This window comes from Anolis sagrei, chromosome Y (assembly GCF_037176765.1).
Source record: "Anolis sagrei isolate rAnoSag1 chromosome Y, rAnoSag1.mat, whole genome shotgun sequence".
NCBI classification, from domain to species: Eukaryota; Metazoa; Chordata; class Lepidosauria; order Squamata; family Dactyloidae; genus Anolis; species Anolis sagrei.
The window spans coordinates 55,073,384-55,093,314 of record NC_090035.1 but is presented as its reverse complement, the minus strand read 5'-3'; the positions used below and the strand labels follow the sequence as shown (position 1 = coordinate 55,093,314).

The following is a 19,931-nucleotide window of genomic DNA, read 5'->3' as shown; positions in this document are numbered from 1 at the left end:
GCGTTAGGTAGAGATGTTTCTGATGATGAGGTAGATAATGAAACATCAAGGGAGCTGAGTGGACTGAATAAGGGAAGTGTCTAAAATCTAAACTACTAATATAATTGGCTCCCCCCATCCTCTCTAATAGATCATCTAACCGGGGCATCGGATAGTTATCTGGCTGTGTGACTTTGTTTAAGAGCCTATAATCTACACAGAACCGTATGGTGTTATCCGGTTTCTGTACTAGTACAATGGGTGATTAGCTTCCCCGTGACTCTATATGGAGATGATGCTATCGGTGGGATGTCACTTGTAAGGATTCGATGGTGAATTTCTTTTACTCTTCCTGGAAGGTCTGAGAAAATTTTATTGTATTTGTTGAGTAATTCTCTAATTTGGGTTTGCTGTTTCTGGGATAACTCCTCTTCAATTTTTACCTGATCAATACTACTATAAGCCTTCCTGTTTCCCTCCCAGAAGGAAAATGTCTCTGTCTCTTCCCCAGTTACAACTATTTATACACTATTTATACACTAGCAATTGAGATATAACTTCAACACATTTACATACACCAGTCTTTCAATATTATCAAGTTCTCCTAGCTTATGAACAAGTCTGAATGATTTGAAGAGATTCAAGTTCCTGTATCCAAGCACAAGTTGTATATCAATAAAAGTCTCTCTGTCTTCTATGAAATTATAAAGCTGTTGTAGAAAGCTCTCTTTCCTCCTCTTCACTGCTGGAGCTTTCCTCTTTCAATTCAGTCATCCAATTACCAGGAACAGTTCTGCTTTTACAGAATTCCAAAGCTTGATCAAACACCTGTCCCAATGCAGCATCAGGCCTCAGTGAAGAATCTGTAATTTCTTGAACACCTTTCCTTTGTATTGAAGAGAATTTGCCATCCTTGGAAGAACAAACAAGAACATAATCCTTCTTTGTTGCAGTTTCATCACTGCAGACTGGATGAACCTCTAAAGCTGGGAACTGGAGATTTTTCTTTTTATCAACATTAACACAGTCAATGTATATCACTTTTCCTAACAGTCCATCAGCTTGTTTTCTATCATCTTCATCCTCATCACTCAAAGATGAAGAAGATTCTTCTTCTGGTATATGATTAGATCTTCTCCCTGTGTTTATTTTCTTTCCAATTACAGGCGTATCAAAATGTTCAGGGTTGGTAAGGAGGAGCTGATCTAATGTTTCACTCTCAGCAAAATGATTCTCTCCTTTCAGACAAAGTGAAGAGCATCTAAGAGTCTTCTCACTGCACCATCAGCTACAGTGTACCAGCTTGCATCTGTTAATTTGTTGATGACAGCTTCTTGATAAGTTCCATCTGGATTCCTAACTTCAACCACAGTTCTGACCTTTAAAACATCATTTATGTGATCATCTTGAACTTCCACAGTGGGTGAATCATGGTTGAAAGTTACCTTTCATGCCGTAATCAACTGTGCATACGCACATATGGTATTTCTGCGCCTGCGCAGTACAGCTTTTGGAACCTTCTAGAAGATAAAATAGACATTTTAGTCCCCGGCTAGCCCCACCCACCTCCTCGAGTATATATAGCCCATGAGCAGGGCTAGCCACCAGTACTCTTTATCCGCCGCTTTAGCAGCAGCTCTTGAACCTTCGCTCCTGACTAGCTTTTATTGGACTGCCTTGTGTGAGGTGTTTACTCCTCTAACGAGGCAGAATCACGAGTCTAGGCTCGAAGCCACTCTCTATCAAAGAGCCCTTTTGCCTTTAGGCCCCTTGAAGTGCTAGCTGGCATCTTCTTTTCCCTGTGGGGACAATAACTTACTTTTTGTGCATTCTGAGAGTTAAGCGGCAGCGCCGCAAAAGAACAAGCCTAAAGGCCAAGATGAAAAACTGCCAGAATGTCGGGGGACCGCCCCCCTCGCATGCGCAGCCCACTTCGGGGGCACAAGAGGCACTGATGTTATAATCGATACCGGCACTTACCGTGCCCTCTCTTATGAATTTATCAGCTGCCGGTATTGAGCATAACTAATGGAGCCAGGGCCGATGGCCCTGCTCCTGGCATCGGGGCCTTTCCTCCCTTCTGGCTCCGCTTCCCCAGGATCATCGTGCTGCTGGCATGTGAGGCCCTTTCTGCAGCGCCCTAGCTGGGCATCAAGACGTCACATTGATACCATCAATACCAGCTTCAGGGGGCAGGTCAGCCTCCTCCTCTTCCTCCTCCTCTCCCTCCTTTTCTCCAGAAAAATCATGGAGGAAAGGTCTTGCACATTTGCACCGCTCCTGCTCCTCCTCCAAATGGGGAGTATTTGCCTGGGACCGGTGCCGGGACCCATGCAGCAGGGTTATTGGCAATTATCCCCACAAGGCAAATAGATCTACGCTTCTCCCCACATTCCTCCCCTGATGCCTTCTCAGGGGCTGCCTAATTCTCTACATACCTTCCTCGTGTGGGAAATATGCAAAGGGTTTTTTCTCTGCCTACTAAACTGATGAGCATGGTGGCAGCTCAGGAAGCCTCTTCGGTTTCAGCTTCTGCAGGGGTTTCTACTTCCCATCAAGTTACTATCCTCCTTTTGGTGTCTGTGCAGATGCCTCCTTTGGCTCCTCTGCCTTCCTCTGGGGAGAAGGCATTTGCTGTTGTGCAGGAGGGAGGATTGAGTAGAATTAGTTTGCAATTATTTGCTCCTGCAGTTAAGTGGCCCACTGCCAGATGGAGAGGGGAGGGCGCAAATCTTGGCCCTCCTGGTTGCTGCTGAGCTCTTGCTACCAGCTTTTGAGTCCTGTCCAGTGTCCACCCCTGCCATCAGCCCGGTACGTGCTTGACAAACCTTCCCTCCAGGCTTTTCAGGGAAGAACCCTTCAATACTGTGTGCCTAAGAGGCCATCTAGTGGGCACTCATGGTACTGCTCCAGCTCATCTTTCCCCACCGGTTAAAGAATCAGATATGGATTCAGGGCCATGGTAAGTAGCAGCACCACATATCTACAATTTTTGGATACTGGCAGGACTCAGAGGTGTGGAAGGCCAACTATGCATGGATTCAGAGCCCATACACATGGATGGCCAACTGAAAATTTGTTGGAGTGCTTCTGTGAACTGCCCTGAGCCCCTTTGAGAAGATGGTGGCAGGGCTCAAATAAAGTTATTATGTATCGTCATTGTGCTAGTATCATATAATGGGCTCCCTCTGTTTAAGGCTAGCAGCTGGACTTAGCCCACTTGTTTTTCCCTTCTACTTAGGGAAGGCTTGCAGACAGTATGGTCCTTTAAGAATGACCACTGTGATGATGTGTAATTTTTATTCATATGGTTATGTGTTGTTTGAACAGTGGTTGATAAATGGTAGGTATGTAGGATGGTGTTTTGTTAGAGATTGTGGCAGGCTTGGCTTGGGATGAGTTGCCATAGCAACAGGGGTGGAGGCAACTGCCAACTGCCTCTTCACAGGGCAGCTGTTTGAGTGTGGCAGTCTGTAAGCCGGTGAGCTACAGGGAAGACTGAATCTCTTAATTTGTGACCAAAAGGGTTACAGGAAAGGACCCGGTAGTGATAAAACTACAGAGGGTTATTGATTCTGGGTTAAGAATCAAGGTTTGGCCGGGAGCCAATTCTATTAAATAAGCCTTTCAGCTTATTTGTTTTATTAGGACAGTTGTCCAGGAGAGATACATCTGCTTATAGAAACCTCTTGAAGTCTGTTACTCATGAAACCTTACTAATGTAACCAGTCAAGATTTGTGCCTCTTGTGAAGAAACAATCAAATCTGTTATACCTTGCTTGTTCCAATAAAATTGTTACTGTTCTCCTCAAGCCTTGCCTGATACAGTTTCTCTTAAGTCAAACAGCCTGCATAAGAAGTAAAGCCAAACCAGGGACAGAAAACACTACGCTATCAATACTTCTGAAAATAATAGTCCCTTTATAAACCAGCTCATAAGCTGATATTGATCATTGCCCGGCTTTCCTCACAGATTAGGTGGCAGTAGTTTACCCTCCTTCACAAATTGGTGGCAAGCGACGGGATTCATGTAACATCTGATTTAATGCCTGAGGTTGCCTAAAAGGAAAAATCTTGAGATAAAAGTTGGAGGCAAAGATGGTGGCTAAATAGCAAGGCAAAGTAACAAAGGAGGTTGAGGCTTATCAAGAAGAGGGAAGCTCAGACTCAGACCAAACTCCTATCTCTGAAATACCATTCAAATATCAACTAGAGTTAAGGAAACTTGAGACAAGACAAAGGGAAATTGAAATGGAAGCTCAAAGGAGACAGGCAGAAATGGAAGCCCAAAATAGACAGGCAGAAATGGAAACCCAAAGGGCACAAATGGAGTTTGAGAAGCGGGAAAGTCAGGCAGGCTAAATTATGAAAAATGGAATTAGAAATTGAAAAACAATGTTTAACTCTCCCTCAAGCCCAAATAAATCTACAGGAGAGACAAGAAGAGATCCCTATGGATCATATTTTGAGAAAATTCCCCAAGATATAATAAAGAAGACAATGTGGAAATGTTTTTAATTTCTTTTGAAATATGCTGTAAGGACTGCAATGTTGCTGAGGAAAAATGGATGGCATATTTAAGGCCACAGATTTGTGGTAAACTCCTGGAGATTTACAGCGACATGGCAGGGACAGAACATAGAGATTACTCTAAGTTCAAACAACAAGTCCAACAGAAATTACAGCTGATGCCTGAATTTTATAGGATGTAGTTCAGGACGATCAAAAAAGAAAAATATGACAGTTATTCTCAATTAGCCTCCAAGCAGGAACAATACTTTGAGAGCTGGATCAGAGGCGCTGAGGTAAATGACTTCCAGCAGCTCAAAAACTTAATTCAAAAGGAGCAGTTTTATCAACAGGTTCCCCTTGATTATAGATGGATTATACAGGATAGAAACCCCAAAACTTCAACACAAGCAGCTATCATGATGGACTAGTTGATTACTTTAAAGGAAGGATTTAAAGAAGAAGAAGGAGTCAGAAAGGAAGTAAGACAATCCCAACCGCCATTTAAAAACTCCCCTCACAGTCAGCCAGGGAGAGGATCTGCAGTAGAAAACACCACCTGCAGGATGGCAGGCACCATGCAGCCTAACAGTACTGAGGGAAATAAGGGCTGTTTTCATTGTGGGAAATTAGGACATTTTAAGTCTCAATGTAATCTCCTGAGAAAAGAGAAGTCCACCTTCTTCATTAGAAAAAGCAATACCCCTGAAAAAGAAATGGAACCCAGTGCTAAAAAGGATTGCACTGACGTGGTTCAAAAAGGGGAACAGATTGAAAAACAGTGTCCGTTTGTGGTACTAAACACAGTCCCAAATGACTATTTGGAACCCATCAAAATAGATGGAAACCTGTTGCAAGGATGGAGAGACACGGGTTCTGAAGTTTGTGTAATTCATCCAAAGATGGCACCTGAGAGGTATCAAAATCCTACTTCTCAGATTAATTTAAAAGGCTTAGGGCCAGCAATTACTTCAAACGTGGTCTCTTTGCCCATAAGATATGGCAATTGGACAGGCATGTGGGATTTTGCCATAAGTTCAGAGATCCCTTACTCATGCTTGATTGGGAATGACTTGGCCAGAAGGATTAAGAAAATATCAGTTACCTAAAGAGGAAAAAGACTTGAGTGTGGTACCTCAGAAATATAATGAGCACCCAGATAGAGCCAGTGATGAGAATATAGAAACAGTGGTTTCTGCAGAACAAGTGATAAATTCTGAGGAGAAAAAAGAGCTGAAAGAATCGTTGACTTTAAAAGATGTATTACCTTCAGCTCCAAGTAAAGAAATTACCTCTGCTGAGCTCATTGACAAAGACAATGAAATACAATCAGAAGAGACAGATGAAGAAAAGCTAATCCTTAAGGAACCTATTTATTTGGCAATAGACATGGTTGGGAGTACAAAATATCAAAAAGCTGTCATCAACAATTTGACTGATGCAAGCTGGTACCCTGTAACAGTTGATGATGGAGATAAGAGGACTCTCAAACACTCTCCACTTCATCTGAAAGAAGAGAGACATTTTGCTGAGAATAAAACATTAGATCAGCTTCTCCTTACTAACCCTGAGCATTTCGATATGTCTACAACTGAAAAGAAAGTAAGCAGAGAAAGAAGATCTAATCATATATCGGAGGAAGAATAATCTTTATCTTTGAGCAAGGAAGAAAAAGAGGATAAAAACCAAGCTGATGGACTGTTAAGAAAAGTGATATACACTGACTATGTTAGTCTTGATAAAAAGACAAATCTCCAGTTCCAAGGTTTAAAGGTTCATCCAGACAGCAGTGATGAGACTACAATAGAGAAAGACAATGTTCTTGTTCGTTCTTCCAACAATGGTGAATTCTCTTCAATACCAAGAAAAGATGTTCAAGGAACTACAGATTCTTCACTAAGACCTGATGCTACGTTGAAGCAAGCCCTATTCGAGCCTTAAAACTCAATGAAAGCAGAACTGTTCCTGATAATTGGAAGATCAGGTTGAAAGAAGAAACTCCAGCAGCAAAAGCAGAGAAAAGAGAAAGCTTCCTACAACAGCGTTGTCTCTTCATAGAAGACCAAGAGACTCTTAGTAATGAACAACCTGTGGTTAACTATAGAGACTTAAATCTCTTCAAATTATTCAGACTTGCTCATAAGTTTAAAGGACTTAATGATATTAAAAGACTGATATATGTAAAAATACTGAGAATTTATGTCAGTAGAGTCACAGGGAAACTAATCAAGTATATTGCAAAAGAGATAAGAAAAATGTTAGAAATGTGAAACTTTGGTATTGCATACATGGATTATATTGAATAACTGATCAGTATATGGTTTATATATAGTTATATGATATTGATATCACCCAAATTATTTTTGACCTTTCTAGTTGGTAGAAAAGTAAAAAATAATCCCTATGGGTTGGGAGGTGTGACGATGTGTAATTTTTATTCATATGTTTATGTGTTGTTTGAACAGTGGTTGATAAATGGTAGGTATGTAGGATGGTGTTTTGTTAGAGATCGTTGCAGGCTTGGCTTGGGATGAGTTGCCATAGCAACAGGGGCGGAGGCAACTGCCAACTGCCTCTTCACGGGGCAGCTGTTTGAGTGTGGCAGTCTGTAAGCCGATGAGCTACAGGGAAGACTGAATCTCTGGGTGGAGATTCAGGGAATTAATTTGTGACCAAAAGGGTTACAGGAAAGGACCCGGTAGTGATAAAACTACAGGGGGTTATTGATTCTGGGTTAACAATCAAAGTTTGGCCGGGAGCCAATTCTATTAAATAAGCCTTTCAGCTTATTTGTTTTATTAGGACAGTTGTCCAGGAGAGATACATCTGCTTATAGAAACCTCTTGAAGTCTGTGCCTGAGGTTACTCATGAAACCTTACTAATGTAACCAGTCAAGATTCGTGCCTCTTGTGAAGAAACAATCAAATCTGTTATACCTTGCTTGTTCCAATAAAATTGTTACTGTTCTCCTCAAGCCTTGCCTGATACAGTTTCTCTTAAGTCAAACAGCCTGCATAAGAAGTAAAGCCAAACCAGGGACAGAAAACGCTACGCTATCAATACTTCTGAAAATAATAGTCCCTTTATAAACCAGCTCATAAGCTGATATTGATCATTGCCCGGCTTTCCTCTCAAATTAGGTGGCAGTAGTTTTACCCTCCTTCACAACCACCCTTCGCCAGTCCTAAATTTAGGACAGGAAGACTATCTTCAAATGTATACATATGACTATATATCTTTTCTCTTGTGCTGTCCATTGTTAAGAGGTATGTTATTTTCAAACGCTATTGCTGCTGAGTATATTTTGTTTTATGCTATTAACAGCACTCTTCCTTCCTGTGATGTCACATAACATTGTTCCCAGGCCGTTGATTTTGCCCATTATATCTTAGTCTCCAGTACCCTGGAAAGTGTACAAGTGTATTGGAATAATGATATATTTACTCATCTCCTCTCTTACTATTGTTTCTCAAGCTAGATATGCCATATCTTCAGCACTCAATCATTGTCTTCTTCTGTTATGGTTTTGCTGTCTTACGCTGATGTATTCTGTAAATGGATGCCGTATTGGCCTGGCAGCTTGCCAAAGTAGTGCCATACAGAATTCTTTTCATTTCCAGTTTTATAGCATTGCCTGCCATGTCCTACCTCATGCACAAAAGAAGAAGAATTGTTTAAAGCTACAGATAATGCGTTCACTGTTGCCCGTTTTGCTCTAAAATTATTTAACCGCTTGTGCTTCACTTGGGTTAGTGTATTCTTTCTCATGTTGGACTTTTGAGCACTCTTTTGACAACCTCCTGTGTAGACCAGGTTGTTGGATCTGGGCTGTCACCTTTACCTCAGTCTGGCAGAAGTTAACCCTCAGAGGACTGGTGCTAAGAACTATCAGCTCATGTTGCCTGCCTTCTCTACCTGTTGGTGAGAGGCCCAGGCCTTTTCATAGAAAGGCTGATTGACCACCAGTATCCATTGTGCTCTTCTCTTGCACTTTCTTCAGTTACTTCTGACTGCCTGAGAGGGGTGGTGGCTAAGGTGCCATCCTGAACCTAAGAAACATCAACTGATATATTCAAGCCTTGGATGACATCGCTTTCTACTCTTTCCCTGTCATTAATGATGCTTTGTTTGTCAAACTGATTTGAGGGATGTTGGTCAGTAGGTTCCTTCTTTCACCATAGGGGACCAGTCCCTTGTTTGATGCATGTCAGTTTGGTCTCATGACTGTTTTCTTTTTCGTGCTTTCCTCAAGTGTAGGTCTGCCATGGTAGCCCATTTTCACTTCAGTGACATTACAGCTATCTGTATATTCATAACTGACTACTGGCAACTAAGTCGAAGCTTCTACTTGTGACATTACAGCTATCTGTATATTCATAACTGACTACTGGCAACTAAATCAAAGCTTCTACTCCCTCTCATATCTGGTCTATGTGGTTTTTCTTTGTATGACTTTAACTACGACCGCAGCACTTCATGGAGGGCCCTTTGCTGGCCCATACATGCATGTTTTTCTCTTTGTTTTATTACCTCGGTTATGATCCTCACAACCACTTTGTTGGTCAGATCATCAAGCAACATCTGTACAGTTTGTCCTTCAGACCATGGAATATCCCTAGATTCCTTCCTCTGGATTTGGAGATACACATTCGAAGGACCTTGATGCCCAGGGGACCTGGCCCAGGATGAAGGCCACCAGACAATTGAATTCCTTTGAAAAGCTAAGAGTTGAACAGGGCATGATGTTACTTGAACCATCACTGTCAGGGCACATAGTCCAAGCCCTCACAGGTAACATCACCACCCCATTCTGATAAGCAAGTAAGATGAGACACACTCTCCGCTTCTAATATTTACCTTTCATCTGTGGAACTGGTGCATCGACAGAAGGATCCACCTTGTGCTAGTATATCTTCCTGAAGTCATGAATACGTTAGCCGACCACCTAGGCAGGGCATCATTCTCCCATTTCAGACCATGTGGCAATCTGGAGATATATCTAGTCGTGCATCCCCTTTGTTCTGCGTGAGTCAGCCCCACTACCAAGCATGGGGCCATTTAAGGGAGGCGTTCCTCTTTGCCTATTCCCTCCATTCCCCTTTGCATTTCTATTGGTTCTCTTCGCAATTGGGTGGTGCCCAAATTGCGAGTGGATAATTTTGGTTGAATCCTCGTTGTGCTAGCCATGCTTCTTTCCTCCCTGAGATGCTCCAGGATGAGCTGATGCACCTTTCCAATCAGATCTCCTCATGCCCCAGGAGGGTTGAGGTCCCCATTCCAAAGTACATCGTCTAGACTACAGTTTGAAGGATATGGCTGGTCAGTGAGGCTGAACCCATCTACCCTTGGCACAGCCACTGAGGACTATCTTAGAGACAGCCTTCTAAGCTCTGTCACTTAAATTGGACCTGGTTTCAGCCTTTTGCCTCCCTAGTAAGTTTGATCCAGTTTCAACCTTGATTTTTTCTGATTCTGTTTCACAAGGAATCAGAGGCGACTGACCAAATAAACAACAGAGGTATCTATCCTTCCTCTTTATAGTGCTACCATGTGGCCATGTCCTGTTTTAGGAAGAAACTGGATTCTCCTGTCATGTTCTTGGACCTCTGTTAGTCCATTTCATCAAGAGCTGAGGAATAGGAATGTTCTGCTGCCCTTTTGGCCCCATCTTCGAGATTGGAGATAGTGCTTTCTAGTTAACTAAGTTTCAACTTGGGGTTCCTGACCTTACGGATATGTCCTATCTCATGGGAATGGCTTACTGGTACTATTGTTTTGCTGTGTCATATGAAGGAGTTTTCCATGCTATGAGTGTGCTTTGGGCAGATGAGCCCTATTATGACTTACTATGACAAGATCATGCCACATATTGATGCGACTTTCTGCCCAAGATAGCCTTCCATTCCTAGTTTTCTCCAAGATCGTCCCTTTTGGTTTGGTCATTACATTCTGTGCCTTTTTTATATAGTTTAACAGGACTCTTTTAAATGTCCTAGGCTGTTTCTAAGGTACCAGGAGGATACCAGTGGCCTCCTGGTGCTCCCATAAAATGGTCTTTGGATCATGTCATGGTTTATCTAGCTTACCAGTTGAATGGTTGCAATTCACCTGGGTAGGTTCAGGGTCATCCCACTGGATCTGTGGGAACTTCCACTGCCCTTCTGAGGGGCTTTCTTTTGAAGACCTCTGTTGAACAGATGCTTCACCTATTCCATATGTCTTCATCTTGCACAACAAGGTTGATGCCCACTGTTGTAAAGGTGTAGCCTTTGGCAGGGCCATCTTTTTCTCTTCTGTGAAGGGTCATTTCACGAAGTCGTTGTCCACTTCTATGGCTTTCATGAGGGCTTGCAGCTGGACCCAGTTTGCCATGGTGCCACATGGTCCACGCCGCTTAGCTTTGTGTCCCACTACAAATTGGACTTCTCCTCCAAGAGGGGTGTTTCATTTGGAAGGGCAGTCCTCTTCTCTGCGTTGGCATGACGCCCACCAGCCAGGGTTAATAGCTCACTAGTCTACAATATGTGTGTATTCACAGTTGACTATGACAGGAAATTATAGGTTGCTTACCTGTAACCGTAGTTTCCTGAGTAGTCACCTGTGAATTCGCACATCCCCGCCCGACCTCCCCTCGAGTGTCATGCCCCGCCTTCCTGCTGCTTTGCAGCGGAAGAGAACTGGTGGCTAGCCCCGCCCATGGGTTATATATACTTGAGGGGGGTGGGCCGGGCTAGCCGGGGACTAAAATGACTATTTTATCTTCTAGAAGGTTCAGAAAGCTGTACTGTGCAGGCGCAGAGATACCATATGTGCGAATTCACAGGTAAGCTGCCACATGGTCCACTCAGGAAACTATGGATACAGGTAAGCAACCTATAATTCACTTCAACTAGTTGTATTGACCTTGGTCTCACAAAAGGCTCCTTGATATTTTGCACTCAAATAAGTGTCCACTGTCAAATAGAGGGACTCATCAAGTACCACCTTTTCTTCAGCTTTCTCTTCAGTTTGTACTCCGTTGCATTTGTCAATGAGCTCTGCAGAGATAATTTCATGTTGAGCTGAAGGCAATACATCTTTTAAGATAAAGGGTTCTTTCAGCTCTTTTTTCTCTTCTGAGTTCATCACCTGTTTTGTAGGATCTATTGTTTCCATGTTCTCATCACTGGCTCTAGCTGGGTGCTCAGATATTTCTGAGGTACTACAATCTGGGTGTAAGAAGGAGCTAGAACTGGAGACTTGTGGTTTAAAACCTCTCTATACAAAACCTCATCTTTGATTATAAATCTGCTTGGCTTTCTGGGATTAACTCAGTCTTATCGGTCTGAGCTGTATCAAACAAGGTCTGGAGTGTATCGTCAGCCCTTTGTTCATTTTCCCCTTTTGTCTCTTTAACTAGCTCGGTTACTACAGAGCTGGTCTCAGGTTCCCCTTCCAGAGTCTGGCATATGGGTAAACAAAGGATGTTTTGTTCTCAAGTCTGTTCTACAATTAAGCCTTCTTCTTCTTTAGGTGACTTGTATTTTCTTAATCTTTCTGGCCAGGTCATTCCCAATCAGGCATGTGTAAGGGATTTCCGAACGTATGGCAAAATCTCATATACCTGTCCATTTGCCATATCCTACAGGCAAAGAGACCACGTTTGATGTAATCGCTGGCCCTAAGCCTTTTAAACTAATTTGTGAAGTAGGATTTTGATACTTCTCAGGTACCATCTCTGGACGGATCACACATACTTCGGAACCCGTGTCCCTCCATCCTTGTAAAAGATTCCCATCTATCTTAATGGGTTCTAAATAATCATTTTGGACTGTGTTCAAAACCACAAACAAACACTGTTTTTCAGGCCTTTCTCCCTTTTGAATCACCTCAGTGCAATCCTTCATAGCACTGGGCTCTATCTCCTTTTCAGGGGTTTTCCCTTTTTTTAATAAAGAAAGGTTTTTTTTGAAGTTTTTTTAAATTGTTTTATTGGTTTTTCCCACTCCCACCCTCCCCTTCTTGTACATGCCATTTATACATCAAACTACAGAAGTTACATTTGAAATATCAGTCTCAGTCTTAATTTTTCTGCTCCACATCCTAACACATTCTCTAAATAATTCCGAACTGGTTCCCACATCCTCTTAGTTATTGTAACCTTTTCAATTTTATCTATATTATTCCATTTGCAATTTGTTATTTCCACATTTAACATATTCACTATATAGTTATACCAATTAATCAGCGTCCATTTTGTTTTGTCTTTCCAACCCCTCACTAAAACAATTTGTGCACAAGCGATTAATTTGTCAACCATTTTTTCCTTTTGTATATTCTTCACTCCTGCTATTCGTGCATGTAGTATATTTCTATTAATTATTACTATTTGCTATTACTATAACATTCTATTGATTTCCCCTTCAATCCTTTTCCAGTATTCTTGCACTTGATCACATTCCCATATCATATGATTAAACACCCCTCTTTGTTCACAGCCATGCCAACACCTATCCTTTATCCTTGGTACAAAGCGTGAAAGTTGTGCAGGAGTTCTGTACCATTTTTGTAACATTTTCCTTCTTGCTTCCCTTAATACATTATACTTTTCTTTTGCTATATTACTTATTTCCCTTTGGATGTCTTCCCTCTCAATTTCCATATCCAATCTCCATGTTTGGAAAATTTCCTCTATTATTTCTTCTTTTACTGTTATAATTTGGTCGTACAGATCTCCTGCCACTTTCTTCTCCCCTCTCAAACATTTCCTAATCACCTTCTCAAATGGACTATCCTGTTCTCTAATTTTGCCCCTCCGTCTAAAAATTTCCTGTCTTATAGCCCAGCTTTGAATCCAATTCCCTGACCCTATCCAATTCTGAATTTCTTTTTGTTCTACGGGGTTTCCATCCTCTGTATATAGATCCTCTACTAACCTTTTCCCTCTGCTTTCAATCAGTCTCAATGTTCTGCCTATCATTTCATCATTATTATAATTCATTTGCCATATAGTTGCCATCTTATTCTCATTACCTGGATTTAACTTCTTCTTTCTTTTTTTCCACACTTTTACTGTTCCTTTAAAGGGTTCCTTAAGTTCTGTTTCCTCTCTCCTCTTCCATTCCCTAAATATTATTTCTTTTCCTTTAATATTATTTATTATCTTCTCCATATTTACCCATTTTTTTCCGTATACTGTATTTCCAGCAATCTTTGGATTTGAAATGCATCATGATAAACTTCCAGACTTGGGATCCCCCAGCCTCCCTCTTCTTCTTTTGCATTTAACCATTTATCCCTTATTCTGGGTCTTTTCCCGCCAACTGCCCATATTCTTATTCTTCTGTCCCATGTCTTTAATGTTTTCCTCTCTACTGTGTTTGGTAAGGTTTGGAGTAAATATAATAATTTTGGTATTATGAACATTTTCAATGCCCTTATTCTATCCACTCTTGTTAATGTTTTCCCTTCCCAGTTCTTAAGTTGCTTCTCTATTACTTTCCACTTTTGTTTGTAATTCCCCTTAACTATACTCTTTGGAGTTTTGTATACCCATATTCCTAAATATTTTAGCTTCTTTGATCCTAATTTTAATCCTGATATTTTCCTAATCTCCAATTGTTCTTTTGGTGGGGTGTTAATACATAGTATCTCTGACTTTTTGATGTTAACAAATAATCCAGATATATTCTTAAACTCTTCTAATTTTTTTATCATATCTTTTATCATGATTAATGGTTGATTTGTAATAATCATTGCATCATCAGCAAAGAGATTCAGCTTTATTTCTTCCTTTCCCCCTCCCTCCTTTTCTATTTTGTATCCTGTCCACTTGGTGCTATTCCTAATACTTTCAGCTAGTATTTCTATCGCTATTACAAATAAAGTGGGGGATAATGGACATCCTTGTTTTGTACCATTTAAAATGGGTATCTCTCCTGTCCTTCTGTCGTTAACCCTTACTCTTGCCTTGCAGTTACTATATAGTTGCTGCAATGTTTTACAAAAATTTTCCCCCATATTCAACTGTTGACATACATTTAGTAGAAATTTATGATTGACCTTATCAAAGGCTTTGTAAACATCCAATTTAAGAATTCCAATTTTTTCTTTATTCAAATTTGCATGATTCATTGCGATTACCACATTTTTTATTGGATCCCCAATTTTTCTTCCCTTCACAAATCCATATTGATCTTCTTTAATTATTTTTGGCATTATTGTTTCCAATCTTTTCGCTAAAATTTTTGTAAATATTTTGTAATCCTGATTACATAGACTAATAGGCCTGTATGACCCTGGTTCTGTTAAATCTCTTCCCTTTTTTGGTATAGTAATAATTTCTGATACCTTCCAGGTTTGTGGGACTTTTTGCTTAGTGTATATTTCATTAAACAACTCTGTTAAATGTGGCACCAATTCTTCAATATATGCTTTATAATATTCCGCTGGGAATCCATCTGGCCCTGGTGACTTAGCTCCCTTTAACCCTTTAATTACCCCTAATATTTCCTCTTGTGTTATTGGTTGATTTAATAACTCTCTGTCTTCCTCTGCAATTTTTCTCTAATGTTTAAGTTCCCTTGTACTACCCTCTCCTCCTTATATAAATCTTTATAGTATTTTGCCATTACCTCCCTAATTTTACTTTGCTCCTCTTGTTCTTTCCCTTTTTCATCTTTCAATTTCTTTACCCAGGTTTTTTTCCTTTTTCTTTTTCAAATAGTAAGCCATCCTCTTCATTGATTTTATATTCCAACTTTGGGAATAACTTTTAACATATAAATACTTATTCATTATATTCATTTCCTCAAAAGCTTCTAATTGTTTTCTCTTCTCTTTTAATTCTATCCAGATCTTTCTATCCCTAGTTCTTTTATGTCTGTCCTGCAAGACTTCTATTTCTTTTAGTATCTTATCTTGTTCATTCCTCCATCTCCTTCTGAGATTTGCCTCTAAACTTATACAGTGACCCCTTATCACAGCCTTGCTTGCATCCCAAATTATATCTTTAGTTACTTGTCCATTATCATTGGTCTCAAAATACTTGATTATTTCTTTCCTTATCATTTCATATTCTTGCTCTCTACTGTTTAAAATTGTATTGTATCTCCAGGTTCTTTCTTTTCTCTCTACTTCTAATTTTACTTTTACTCTTAATGGTGCATGATCTGACAAATATATTGGAAGTGTTTTTGCCTCTAGAATCAATGATTGGTTTGTATTTTTCCCCAAAATATAATCTATTTTACTATATGTATCATGTCTTCCTGAATAATAAGTCCATCTATTGTTCTCTGATTCCCCTTCTAATAGGTCCTGCATGTTGTATTCTCTTATATTTAATTTCCTATTATTATTTTGCCTTGTTGACACTAATTCCAAATTGTAATCTCCTGCGCAAAACAATTCCCCTTCTGCAAACTTATCCACCTTTCTAAATACTTGTTTTATGTACCTTTTTTGGTTTTTGTTTGGGGCATATATACAAACCAAAGTCATTCTAATTTTTCCTATGTTTCCTTTTATCATTACCCACCTCCCCTCTGAATCCCTTTTTACTTTTTCCACCTGGAAATGTAATGTGTTTTTAATTAAAATAGCCACACCACATGATCTATTTGAACCTCGAGATTCATAAATTTGACCCCAAATCCTGTCATTAAATAGTGGAGTACTATCCCGCAATCTTTTATGTGATTCTTGTAAAAATAGAACATCCACCTTGTTATCTTTCACCATTTTCATCAGTCTTGCTTTTCGGTTTTGAGCAGATAAGCCATTGCAATTATGTGAGACAATTACAAACTGAGCCATAACAAGATATTGTTTACAATTACCCTCCTGTAGTTCCTTTTCCCTGTTTGCTTGTCTCCCCCTCCCCCTCCCCCAATCCTCTCAGAGTCCGGTCTTCTTCCTCTCCCTCTCAGAGGAAGACCTGAAAGAGAATTCCATCTGTTCTCTTCCATCCCAGACTCCCCTGGTGGCTGTGTTGCCCTTCTCCAGCTCCCCCCTCCTGCAAGTTCTTAAACCCCATTTATCACAGTTCTATTATTTTTAGGATGCTTCTTTCTTATATCCCCACAGTGGATCTTGTTTCCATTCTTTTTGGTTCTTCTCTAAGCTTTTGTCGTTTCAGTTCTCGAATTTCTTTCTCGTATTCCCGTAGTTGCTGCAGATTCATTGCCTTCAGATCTCTTAAAGATTTTTTCTCTTGTCTCTGATTCTCTTCCTTGTCCTTCGCATCTCCAATAACAAATAATGTTTGAGGTGAGCATAACTCTGTCAGTCCAGCTCCTTCTGTATCTCTCGTCTCCAAATCTGTTATCTGTCCAGCTGTCTTGTAAATGTCCTTGACATTTTTACTCCTTTCCTTTCTTTGTGTGGAACTCTGAGCTTCTTCTTCTTTATCTGATTCCTCCGTTCCATCCAATGCTCCTCCCTCTGTAACCAGTCTTAGTTTCCTGAGCATTTTCCTTCCACTGTCCAAATTAAAGGCTTTATAAAGTTTATTGTTCTTATAGACAATCAAAGTTGCTGGAAATGCCCAGGTGTAGCGTTGGCCCTTGTTTTGTAAGGTACTTGTAATTTCCCTCATTTCAGCCCTTTTGCTCAATGTCTCTGGTGATAAATCCAAGAGTGGCCAAACTTTTTTACCAGCAAAGTTCAAGTCCTTGAATTTTTTAAGCTTCCGAAAAACCTGTTCCTTATCTGACTCTTTCGTGAATTTAATTAAAATGTCCTTGGGTGTATTTTTTCCTCTATAAGCCCAATGCACTCTCTCTATCTGCTCTGATGAAATTTGAGCCAATGTCTGTAACCATATAACAATATCCTCTTTCAAACTCTCCTTGATTTGGAAATCTTCCCCTCCACCTCCTCTCAAACGTATGTTTGCACGACTGGAACGATCTGCCAGGTCAGCAATTTTGTCTAGGAGTTGTTGATTCGCATACTTTAATTGAAGTATCTCCTCTTTTTGTTTCTTAGTCTCCTCTGCCACCTCCTTGATCATTCCCTCGTATTTTTCCACCCTGCCCTCGATCAGTTCGAGCCGGGAACTCATCACTTTAATTTGCTCCTTTATTTCATTATTTCCTTCTCTTACGCTATCAGTACTTATTTTAAGCTCTTGCAGATTTTTCATGATTCTGTCCAATTTATCTCCCCACTCTGCTCTCTCCGCTCTCTCCGCCATCACGAAAACTTACTTTCAGTTTTCTCAGTCACCTCAGTCGGTGAGTTTGTTATTTTAGAGATTTATAGCTCCAGGCACGTCACACCGCAACCTCTTCGGCTTCCCTTTCAGTCCCGGTCCAGGTTGAGGAGAAATTTATGGATTTATAGTCTTTTTAGGCTTTTTTAAAGCTTTCACTGCTTTGCAGTCAGGGAGCTGTATCAGGCGCGTCTATCCGAGCTGACGCATCCCACGGCTTTTTTTAATAAAGAAAGTTGACTTCGCTTTTCTCAGGAGATTACATTGAGATTTAAAATGTCCCAATTTTCCACAATGGAAACAGCTTTTATTCCCCTCAGTACTATTAGGCTGCATGTTGCCTGCCATCCTCCAGGGGGTGTTTTCTACTGCAGAACATCTCTGTGGGGGAATTTTTTAAATGGCGGTTTGAATTGCCTCCCTTCTTTATTAAATCCTTCCCTCAAAGTAATTAACTGGTCTACCATAAGAGCTGCTTGTGTCGAAGTTTTGGGGCTCCTATCTTTTACAAGCCAATTATAATCGGTGGGAACTTGTTGGAAAAACTGTTCCATCTCAATTACGTTTTTAAGTTGCTGTAAGTCATTTACCTCAGTGCCTCTGATCCAACTTTCAAAATATTGTGCCTGCTTCGAGGTTAACTGTGAAAAGCTTTCATTCTTTTCTTTTTTAAGCATCCTGAACTTCATTCTATAGAATTCAGGAGTCAGCTATAATTTCTGTTGGACCTGTTGTTTAAATTTAGAGTGATCTCTGTGTTCTGTTTCAGCCATGTCGCTGTAAATCTCTAGGAGTTTACCACAAATCTGTGGCCTCAAATATGCCATCCATTTTTCCTCAGCAACATTAAAGTCCTTACAGCATCTTTCAAAAGAGATTAGAAATTTTGCCACATTGTCTTCTGTATTATATTTTGGGAATTTCCTCAAAATATGATCCAGAGGGATCTCTTCTTGTCTCTCTTGTACATTTACTTGTGCCTGAGGGAGAGTTAAACGTTCTTCAATTTCCAACTCAATTTTTCTTAATTCAGCCTGCCTGGCTCTATCCTCTGCTTGTCTGACTTTTTCTCTCTTCTCAAACTCCATTTCTGCCTGTCTCCTTTGGGTTTCCATTTCTAATTTTCTTAACTCCAGTTGCTACTTGAGTTGCATTTCAGATATGGGAGTTTGATCTGAGTCTGAGCTTCCTTCCTTTTGATAAACTTCAACCTTTGTTACTTTGCTTTGCTTTTTAGTGGCCATCTTTGGCTCCAACTTTAACATCAGGATTTTTCCTTTGGGCGATCTTAGGCACTAAATTAGATATGTTAAACGTATCCTGTTATCTGACACCAAATTGTGAGGAAGCGTAATTTTTACTGCCACCAATTAGGAACCGTTCGTAAATGAGCCACCTCTTAATGAGGATTTATTAACTTGATAGCATAGCTTATGATTAATAATATTGCTTTAGTCTTTCTTATATGCAGGGCAGCTTGACTTGGAAAGAAATTGTATCAGGCAAGATTTTAGAAAAAAATAGTAGCAAGTTTATTGGAATGTAAAAGAAGTATGATGGATTCAATGTTACTTAACTCTGAGAGACACAAATCTTCATAGGTTACATTTATAACATTTCTTGAATAACTTTGGGAAGGGCTCTTCCCTCCACTAAACAGGTTTCAAACAGTTTCTTTAAAAAGATGTTTCTTTCTTTTACAGATTAGTTCAGGCACACACTTTTTCTTGCTTTATGATGTTTCTGTTATAATCAAGATACTTATTAGGGTTTCCCTTCCCTTTTCCACAGCCGTTCTTTTAATATCAATGTCACCTGACTTGTCCAACTATATTGGCTCAAAGCCAAACCCTGATTCTTAATATCAAAGAATCAGTCTTCCCCTGTAATTCTCTAACTACAGGATTCCTGCTGGTTTTCCACACAGCACTGGATCAACCACCTCTGTAGTTCACCGACACAGACTGACAGTTTAAAATGGCTGCTCTGCCAAGTGGCAGTTGGCTCCGCCCCATTTCCATGGCAACTCAGCTCAAAGCAAGCTAAGCCAGTTACCATCCCCCAATATAAGGCAATACTACATACTTAGCATTACTAACCCTTGTCTAAAACAATACATAACTGTAGGAATAAATATGTACACATCTACATCTACCGATAACACCTCCCTCTCCAGCATGGAGTTTGGAACTGGTCCTGTCGCAATTGTCCAAACCACCATTTGAACTGATGGCCACCTGTGACATT

The 19,931-nt window shown here is 40.3% G+C and overlaps 1 pseudogene; it reads right to left on the bottom strand.

The window, feature by feature from the left end:
* Positions 1-518: 518 nt before the first annotated feature.
* Positions 519-11,644, bottom strand: LOC137095629 (AT-rich interactive domain-containing protein 4B pseudogene; annotated as a pseudogene).
* Positions 11,645-19,931: the final 8,287 nt, after the last annotated feature.